We start from the raw sequence: 10,544 nt of genomic DNA, 5'->3' as shown, positions 1-10,544 counted from the left end.
GTTCTCTGTCCAAAATAACTCCCAAGTCTCTTGTCTCATCAACTTCCTACAGTTCAGTTCCGTTAATATAGTAAACAGCATGCGATGTCATCCTCCCGAAGTGCATCATCTTACACTTAGCCACGTTGAAATGACAGCCATTTACCTCAGTCCATAGCGTCAGCCTATTTAAGTCATCCTGTAAAATATTTACACCATTTGAATTGATTATCGCTCTTCCCAATTTTGCATCATCAGCAAACAAGTGGATATTTCCATTCAAGGTATTTCCAGCATCATTGATGTACAAATTAAACAATAGAGGACCAAGCACTGATCCCTGAGGTACACCACTAGTCACTTGCCTTTTCCTGGACTCAGCTCCTCCGTAAACCACTCTTTGATATCTGTCCACCAGCGATCCTATAATCCAAATCACCATCTTCGGATCCATACCCATTTGCTCTAATTTATGCAACAGTGTTCCATGTGGAATCCTGTCAAAAGCCTTTGCAAAGTCAAGCAGTATCACTGAGTAAGGATTTCCATTACTCAACTCCACTCTTACTTTATTATAGAAAGTAAGCGAATTACTTAGGCAAGACCTACCCTTCACAAAACATGTTGCCCCTTATAAAGTATCATATTGCTGTCCACCCAGTCCTGAATTATAATTTTAACTAATTTCTCCAAAATCTTAACCACCATTCCAGATATACTGATTGGTCTATAATTTGCAACCTCAGTCTTAGAGCCTCCCTTGTGCAATGGAACTATTTTCCCCTCTTTCCACTCTATTGGCACTTTACTAGAACTGAGGCTTAAATTAAACATCCTGGTTAGAGGAGTTGCTAATTCTCTTGCACAATCTCGTAACACACGGGCCGATATACCATCTAACCCAATGGCAGTTTTAGCATTAAGGTTCTTTAATATATTAAGCACCTCAATTTCGTCTATCCCTACACTCTCATCAGTCAATGGCACATTTGACACTGCACTATCACTACGAAGATGGTACAATAGCAAAACATATTTTTAAAGATGTTTTGCAAGTAATGTCACATAAAAAATTGCATGACATTACGTGTATATACTTATTTGTTCATAAAATCATAAACTAAAATAAAAAAAAAACTGCTTAAAAACACCTGTTTTAAAATCACTTTTCCCTATTTAACACGTTCATTGCCAAGCTGAAAATTGGAATTTCGTGTGGTGGGCAAATTTTTTTTATTTTTTTTATTTAGTTAGCGACGTCTACGCGATAACGCGTGATCGGCCGTTTGGTGAGAACTCGCATCGCGAGATTGGCAATGTACGTTCATTGCCAAGCTGAAAATTGGAATTTCGTCTGGTAGCCAAATTTTTTTTTAATTTTTTTATTTAGTTAGCGACGTCTACGCGATAACGCGTGATCGCCCGCCAGATGAGAACTCGCAACACGCGATATCGCGTGATTAGCAATGAACGTGTCAACACTACGTTGTACGATATTGTTATATATCTTAGAGTAGTTTCAAATAATACCGCTCTAGCGCTACGATCTTATTTCGCTTACTATAACAACAATAGTTGATTGGAAAATTATATACATATATTTTTCTATATAATAATATTTTTTAATATAATAATTACAATATTAATTTATATAATAAAAAAATAATTGATTTTCTTTTTTCAATTCTTTGCGCTTTGGGGCCCTGTGCCACCACACAGTTCGCACACCCATGAGGCCTTGCTAACAAGAATTGTGTTAACAATATCCTTAGGGCGGAGGTTACGTTGGGATAAATTTCTAGATTTTGGTTTTATATATATATATATATATATGACCAAAATCTGTATACTGTATATATATATATATATATGTATCTTGCAAAACAAGATATTTTGTAACATCTGATATATGATAAAATTTCTCTTGTATTACTTTTATTTTTAATTCTTCAAATAAATCTATTGCATCTACATCAGATGTTGCAAAATATCTTGTTGCCCTAATACGGCGCCTACGGCAATATGGCTGAACAAGCGCCGCGCCCTTAATTAAGCGGCGCCGTGAGACAGGCTGCCTCTTTGCTACACCCTGTCGACAGTACTGTATTCACCACAACGAAACCTTTTAAAATATTAAAACGATTCAACGTTTTTTTTTTAATTTATAAAAACAATTAAAGGACTTGTTATAAAATTTTATTATTTTCATTATTTATATTGAATCCCATTGAAACCTAGCAATTAAATATGTAGGAAATGATAAAAAAATATCCTGTATCAATTAGCTCTCCTGACACTTTCACATATCGGAAAAGGTATCATCTTAGCTCCATTGTTAGCTCGCAATTGAGCTAGACTTCATACACTCTTGCGAAGTGCATGTCAAAGAACAACATGAAGTTCTATTGCATAGTTGGGAAGACGCTACAGAAGTTCGTGAAGTATTATGATAAGAAATCGAAGAAATAACGTTGAATTGATCAAAGAGATTTGAATGATATTCAGATCTTATACAAAATGCTGATTGTTTTCATAGACGAGAATCTGGGTGTCAAGAAATTCTCCAAAGCCAGACCACGAACTGGCTTCACTGTTGAACGCTTTAGAGATACAGTTCGTAAAAAGTTTCACATATGGTTTTCCGATACGTAGTCTCTGCACCGCAGCTATACACCACGCCACGTAGCCCCGAGTATTTAGGAATGCTTAGCCAATAAAGCCAGACTTGGTTTTCTACTTCTTCTTCAGGCTGAAAAAAATAGTATCCTGGGGTGGAATGATTCGACAAGTCTTCGATATATAGCTGAATATGATACTGCAGCTCTAGATCTGCCAGAGATGTGCTGAGCAATGGAAGGATTGCTATAATCGTTACATGCGATCCAGAGGATCGTGCTTTTGAAAGAGATAATTTATAATAAATTATATGAGCTCTAATTTCTCGACAAAAAGTTCTTACTCCGGTATTTTTGATCAGTCCTTGAGTAATTTTTAAGCTTTATCTTTGATAAATAAAACTCAATATCTGATAGTGGGGGGAAAATCATCCGATGTTGCCATAATATATATCACATATAGATTTATCAGTAAATAATATGTCACTTATATAGATAGATTGATATATCTATAAATATTATATATAACTTATGCAAACGGATGGATTTATTAGTAAATGTATCACTTATATAGATAGATGAATTTATATGTAAATAATATATCACTTATACAAATAGATGTATTTATCTATATAAATGATATAATATTATTATGTTTTATTCAGCTTAGCATTATTCTTTGGCTTAGATTTTTTGTTCAATGTCGTAGTTATCCTTTGATCTCTGACGGTTATTGACTCCGGTTATTATCAGTTGATTCTGTATTGTGCGAGCTGAACATCCCGTAACAGCGGTCGACGTGCAGTTCTGTAAGAGGCGCATGGCTGCCGTCAGCTGATTTTACGGTAAGCTCTTCCGTTACAAATACTAACCCATGTTATTTATGCAATTATTATTTTATCCTCGTTGTCAATCTTTTATTAAAAGCTGAACAGACTTTTTCTTCAAATGAGTTTAATGTGCATGCAGTTGCATTGAAAAAAAAAAAAAAATTAAAATTGTTTTCATCTCGGTTTGAAAATTACTCTTTGTTTCTTTCCAAGTTACGTTTTAATTTTTCATCGAATAATATATTTAAATTTCATTATTTGTACCTTAAGAGAGGTGAAGGATATCAAATTTAATCATCATTTCCTTTAAGCTTTCCTGATTATATTAACATATTTCGATTCACCTGTAGTGTTTTACTAATTTATCCTTGTGTTTCAAGACAGCCAGATTTAATCTTCGCAAACTATTAACTTTATAAACCATCTAAACACGCGCGTTTTTTTTTTCCTTTTGATTCAATAAATTAATTTTTATTAACTTTGTATGCATTAGGTATACATAAGAACGTACCGCCCAGATGGTTACTGTAACAAACATTTATAGTACCCACAAAATTAACTGCATTCAAACGCTTGTAGCTTCCAGTCTGTCAAAATCATTAGGATGACACCATTTTTAAAACTTCTTTCTTCCTATATATAGAAAATTGCATCAGGAAAGGTTTGGGCAAGGGAGTAGGGAACAGGTCTCTGCATGGAGAGTGGTGGAATTCATTGCTGTAGGTATGGTGAGTTAGACAAGATGACTCCATGGAGGTCTGATGTTAATAACACACACATATATATATATCCCTCTCTACCTATCCATTTATGTTTGTGAATGTATGCTGTGTGTATATATATACACACAGCATATGTTTAAATTGCAACAAGCCTGTTTTTTTTTCATCTGGTCTTTCTGTTCTCAATAAACTACAGCCTAGGCAATAAAATTCATCTCTTTGGGGAGGGGGAAGAAACAGATTGGTGTTTTGCATTCATGGACACTTGAGCTGTTGAAAAGCCTCTGAAATTGAACTCATATTTAGTTTATAGTACCAGAATCCAATAGTAATTAACTTCCATTGTGAATTTATTCACCAGTAAATAAAGTTTACTAAGATGAGCATAAATACATTTCTTTTGTTCAGCCATTGTCAAGGTTAACTATTCCACCTGTTAAGTGAATCTCAGAATCTTAAAATAAACATGACTAACATGACATCTATTTATGTATTAAACATTTTTTTTTTTTGTCAGATGTTTAACACTCACTTTACCATGCAGTTTTCTGTTGGAGTGCCAGAATGCATCATCAATTTCCTGATATGTATCCACCAAGGGATGTGCAGAATACTATGAAGTGCTATGTGATTAAGTTTACATTATCACATCTTACAAGATCTACCTGGGTGTATAATGGCAGATCTTGTAAGATGTGGACAGACTGCGTAAAGTTTTTAATTTCTTAAAAACAGCATAAATGGCTTTTTTTTTTTTATCTTAAATTAAACTCGTATATACTGCATTGTTCAACTTTTTGAAATTTGTTTTCTCCTGCATCAGATATAATTTACTATTTTGTTTACTTTTTACCTTGTGTACTGCTATAGCCTTTTAATTTACTAATCAAACTAATTAACAGAAACTTTTAGTTATGATATAAAAATATATATAACAGGAAAAATACTTTGATTTTCAGTTTGTTTAGAGTAAAATCTTTATGCTAGAATTACAATATTTTCTACTGGAGGTTCTAAAATCTATGGAAATTTTCAGAAAGCTTCTCTAAATATTCAGAAATCAAACAGAATAGTGGAATATTTAGTATGAGTATTAATATGCAATACTCAAACAGATAATACGTACTAATGAAACAGTCTTAACTGAGTGATTTAAATGGATCCATCACATCAAGTAATAAGGATTGAAGAATGGAGAAGAAGAAGATTGAAGAACTAAACCAGAGAACTTATGAGAACATAAGCTCTCTTGTCTATTTTTGGAACTTTCTAAAGTTTCTATACAAATATGAAATAAGGCTATGAACAAAGAATTAATTATTAATTTATGTAGCCAAAATGAAGTCATTTAAGCTCTTTTTCAATAATTAGCATTAATTAGATTTATATATTTCCTTGGTCATGACAGGCCATTGAGCTTAATACATATTGCTGCTATGATAAAAAGTACATTGACATGTAGGGATAAGGAGGTAGCAGTGATGCCTCTATATGAAGCAATGGTCTGGCCACACATGGATTATTGTGCTCAGATATGATCGGCTTGTTTTCATTTCGATGTGGGTCCAAAGACAAATGACCAAAGTGATATCATTGTTAGAATGTTGGTTATAAAGAACATTTAAGGGAATGTGGATTACAGAATTTGGTGGATAGGAGGAAAAGAGGAGATATAATAGACACTTCAAAGTTATATAAGAGATTCTACCAGATTAATACAGAAGGAATTACAAAAAGAGTGGATGTTAAGATGAGAAGAACGAGGGGCCATCCCTGGAAGTTGTATAAAGATGTTGAAGAAGAGTGTGAGGAGTAGATTTTTTATATGGAGAATTGTTGATGAGTGGAATGCATTGCTGGAGTGCTTTGTGAATGCAGGGAGTAGTATAAATAACTTCAAAGTTCATTATGATAGATATGTTACTGGTTGAGTGGCCCTCCCACAATGAGGTGACTGAAATAATAATACTAATATATACATACATTAGAAATAAATATGGTGAAAATGTCAAACTTTATATAGAGATTGATTCAAAATTTATGTTCCTTTTGAATAATTCCAATCTACTCCTCCCCCCTTTCCTTTCCATGTTCCAGGAAGTGAATTATAAATATAACTAATTTTTTGTATACTGGTCTGAAATTTTTCACAGGATCATTTGCTGCAGTAGGTCTGCGAAATAGTTGCTCCTAAAGTAAACCCGGCTGGCCGAGTGGTTAGCGTGTCTGCTCTCCAGTCAAGAGGCTGCGGGTTCGAATCCTGCCGTGGGCATGGATGTTTGTGATTGTCTGTGGAAATACTAGTGGTGGTGGTCGGTGGTAGATGTCGTTGGTGTAGTTGTGGTCGGTTGGTAGATTGTGAGTGGTGGAAGCAGAGTTGTAGAGTAGATGCCCTCCCTCGATGAGTCTTTGTACTTCCTGGAGGTGACAAATAATAATAATTATTAAAATGTTATAAGCTGGCCTGGCTGGCAGAGTGGTTAGCATATCCGCTCTCCAACCAAAAGGCTGCAAGTTCGAATCCCGCTACGGGCATGGATGTTTGTGATTGTCTGTGGGAATATTAGTGGTGGTAGATGGCGTTGGTGTAGTTGTGGTCGGTTGGTAGATTGTGAGTGGTGGAAGCAGAGTTGTAGAGTAGATGCCCTCCCTCGATGAGTCTTTGTACTTCCTGGAGGTGACAAATAATAATAATTATTAAAATTGCAGGCGTAAACTTCTGTGGCTAATTGGTTCAAAAGACATATTTCGGTGATTACACCACATTTTTTTATTATTCAGTTATATAAAATACTGAAATAATAGTTCCCGACAAGTTTTGTAAATCGTAGGATTTACATCTTCAGGGGTAAATAGTATAACTTAAAGTTTAAACAAGAGAATTAATAAATACAAATCATAACTGTCTGACTATTCATAAAACTCAAATAACAGAATGCAGATATATAACGTTATTGACATTGAACAATACTGGACAATGTCACGTGTGCTTGTTCTCGTTCATACAGTCCGAGCTCAGATTGAGGTAGATTTTTTATTAGAGCTGACCACACTTGATGGAGAATTAAACCTTGATTTTTATTGCATTGGGTTGGGTTTTTTAGCATATTAGCAGCTTTAAATTTTCTTATATAACTGTTGTTTTCTATGTATGACATCGTCGTTTTTTGCCAGAGGCACATCGTGTCCAGTGGAAGTGGTATAAACTTGTTTAAACTTTAAGTTATACTATTTACCCCTGAAGATGTAAATCCTACGATTTACGAAACTTGTTGGGAACTATTATTTCAGTGTTTTATATAACTGAATAATAACAAAATGTGGTGTAATCACCGAAATATGTCTTTTGAATTATTAAAATGTTATAAGCCGGCCTGGCTGGCAGAGTGGTTAGCATATCCGCTCTCCAACCAAAAGACTTTGTGATTGTCTGTGGAAATACTAGTAGTGGTGGTAGATGGCGTTGGTGTAGTTGCGGTAAGTTGGTGGAATCAGAGCTGTAGAGCACGTGCCTTCTCTCGATGAGTCCTTGGAGTCACTGGAGGTCTCAAATAATAATAAAAACTTGACTGTTTCTTTGCAGTTTTATTATTTTAGCCATTTCTTTTCCTTTGAGTTTGACAGTTCAGGGAATAGCTGAAATTTTAATTTTTACAAATTGGTTTCTTGGTATATTAAAAATCATTGCTATTTGCCATAAATGTTACTACTACTAGTTGTCATTTCTGAAATAAACTGTGTCTTAGAGATATTGCCTAATAATGTTTTCTGGCTAGCAACAGGCTTGAAAGCTGAGATTACTTACCACTGTTGAGAATAAAAAGAATTCATTCCTAGAAGGAGTGCTAGAGTCCCAAGCAAAATAGCCTGGTATACATCAGAAATTCATTGTTTTGTATTTATTCTTTTGATTGATAAGCAGACAATCAAAACAGAAATGTAATATCTTGCTATGGCATTTTTTGTGGATAGGAAAGAACATGTTGAAAGTTTGTCCTTTATAAATGCTACATGAATACCTTCTGATGAACAATTTAAATTTTAATCTGTACTAGTTTCCTGTTCATTATAGTACACTTTTTCAGGAGAGAAAAGTGAAAAACTAGGTATTGCAAGAAGCAGGCTAACTATATCAATAATATAGAATATTTGAAGTAGTCTAACAATATTGCACATGCATGATTATCATGATGGTTATGTTATGTATATCCTACCCTGGAAAGGTTGTGAACTTATTTCATATTTTTATTAATTATATATATATATATATATATGTATTTTTTTTTTTTTCTGTATGGTTTAATTTATATTTTTATATAATCTGGAAACACTACACTAGAGACCGACATTGGAACTTTTTCCATCCACTTCAAGGCCTCGAGTAAACCAGATGGTAGTCTCATACTGGATGATGAAATTCATTTTCTTCCTAAAGACAATTGCCCATCCATGTCCACAGTGGGATTTTTAAACATTTGTGATGATTCTTCGAATGCTCTGAGAAAGAAACTGTAATCAGTATTGGAGGCCATTTCTTTCTTTATGCTTCTTTTTTCTTCATGTCTTTGATATGTTCTGATACACATCTCTCCTGATGCCTGTTGGTTCCACATAGCAAATTCCACATGAACAATTGATTTTGTATTCTTCCAGTTTTATGACTGGTGAATGGGAAGGTTTTGGAGAGCAAAGAAGACTTGAGATGTTGTATACTGGGAATAAAGCTACTTAAGAGTGTTTATGCCTTGTTAATGCAAGATCTTTGAGATTTTGTCTATGGGAGCAATACTGCTATTTTGCTGTTTTTGTTTATTGGACTCTTCTAGTATGTTCACTTACCATTTTTTTTTATTATGCCCATTTTTTCCTAAGGATAAAACTGGAGTTTTTGAGTTATTGGCTTATTTTCTCTGTACTGCTGGAAATGCTATAGGGTTTTTATAATACCAATTTTTTGTGTTGGATGATGGTGAGATGTTTCATGGAGGTGTCCTATGTGCATTGGATTTTAGACTGAATAGCTAAGTTGACCATTTTTGGAGACCTCAAGGAGAGTGTCTAAAAAATTAACTTTATATAGGAATGAATGTTCTTAAGATGACTTGCCGAGCCCTGTAATTGTTTTGCTGAACCAGACATATAATGAATGCGTCTTCCACATAATGTAGCCCAAATTAAGAGCATAATCCATCTCCCCAGTGCCCATGTTTCAAATATTCCATGAACAGGTTTGCTAAAAGTAAAGATATTCAAATAACGTTTCAGTGTCTGGTGGAAATAGTTCTTGTAATAGTCCTGGTTTGAGGTATACTGGTAAACAGACTGATGTTCAGACTTGCTAGTTCTTTTAAAATCCTTAGTTCTTTTCTAGCGCCTGTGTAGCTCAGTGGAAGTGGTCTTTGCACTCCTCAGCGCTAAACCACCTGAAAAGAGAAAGAGCATCATTAGTTCAATTCTAGTTACTGACTAGAGGAACTTTTTCTAAGTGTTTTTTTTTTCAACTGGTTGCTGAGTTAGTCAATCTCTGGCATGGGCAAGCAGGTTTTTCATCCAATAAATTCAAGAAAATCAACCACAGAACCCACACTATTTCAGACATTAAATGTATTGTGTTAAGATTAGGAATCACGAGATGGCGGCACTTGTTGAGCCGTCTCTTCACTGCGGGTCTTAAATTAGTGATAGATAGCCTTTGGCCAGCTATCTCTGATTGGCTATGAATGGAGATTGAACTGCCCACTCAGTCTCCAAAAGGCTAAACTGTTTTGCGTACTCCTATAATGGAATAAAAGGCATTAGCAGATTTTTTTTTTTTTTCAAGTTTTTTTTCTAATGAAGTGTACAGTGTTCTTTTATGTAGGTGTCCGTCTTGCCCATAAGTGGGGGTTACCAGCTGTTTGAAATATTTAGAGAGAAGCGATGTGAGTGAATATCTGGCATCAAGGCTGCAATAGTATGTCTTGTTTGTGTATCTTTGGAGTAAGGTAAATTCTTGAAAAACTAGCAGATGTCTGGAAGTGAGATGCTTCTTAGTATCCTCGAGCCAGGTTATAAGTTCTTTAAGTAAAAATATTGGTCATATTATGGATGTTCTATTTGGGGTTGTAGTCCAGTAGTATGTAGGTGTTTGAGTTATTGTGTAGGTTCTGTTTGTGTTAGTTTCCTTTACATGTGTGAAGCCATTATTTAAAAAATACTGTGTTTACCATACATGTTTCTATTAAATGACTGGTAATAATCATCCTACTCATATGTTAACCCTTTCAGTGCTCAAAAACATCTTGAGCTTCTAGATCATCTACAATAATTGCCCTAAACACTAATCTCCATGCCATCCTTCATTGGAGTGACAAGCAAGTCACTTTCATTGCTTCTAAAACACACTTTTGCCTATTTTC

At 34.6% G+C, this 10,544-nt stretch overlaps 1 protein-coding gene across 2 annotated transcripts in view; it reads left to right on the top strand.

The window, feature by feature from the left end:
- The first annotated feature begins 3,305 nt into the window (after positions 1 to 3,305).
- Positions 3,306 to 10,544, top strand: part of LOC150099342 (uncharacterized) — an 81,756-nt gene continuing 74,517 nt past the window's right edge. For both annotated transcript variants that reach the window (XM_090403820.1, XM_090403819.1), the window contains exon 1: positions 3,306 to 3,439. The gene's annotated coding sequence lies outside the window, so the exon portion shown is untranslated. The remainder of the gene's footprint in view (positions 3,440 to 10,544) is intronic.

The sequence above is a fragment of the Typopeltis vanoorti genome, chromosome 14, assembly GCF_054136105.1.
Source record: "Typopeltis vanoorti isolate ZY-2024b chromosome 14, IOZ_Tvanoo_1.0, whole genome shotgun sequence".
Taxonomy (NCBI): domain Eukaryota; kingdom Metazoa; phylum Arthropoda; class Arachnida; order Uropygi; family Thelyphonidae; genus Typopeltis; species Typopeltis vanoorti.
The sequence above is the reverse complement of the archived record's forward strand: the minus strand, read 5'-3'. Positions and strand labels throughout refer to the sequence as shown.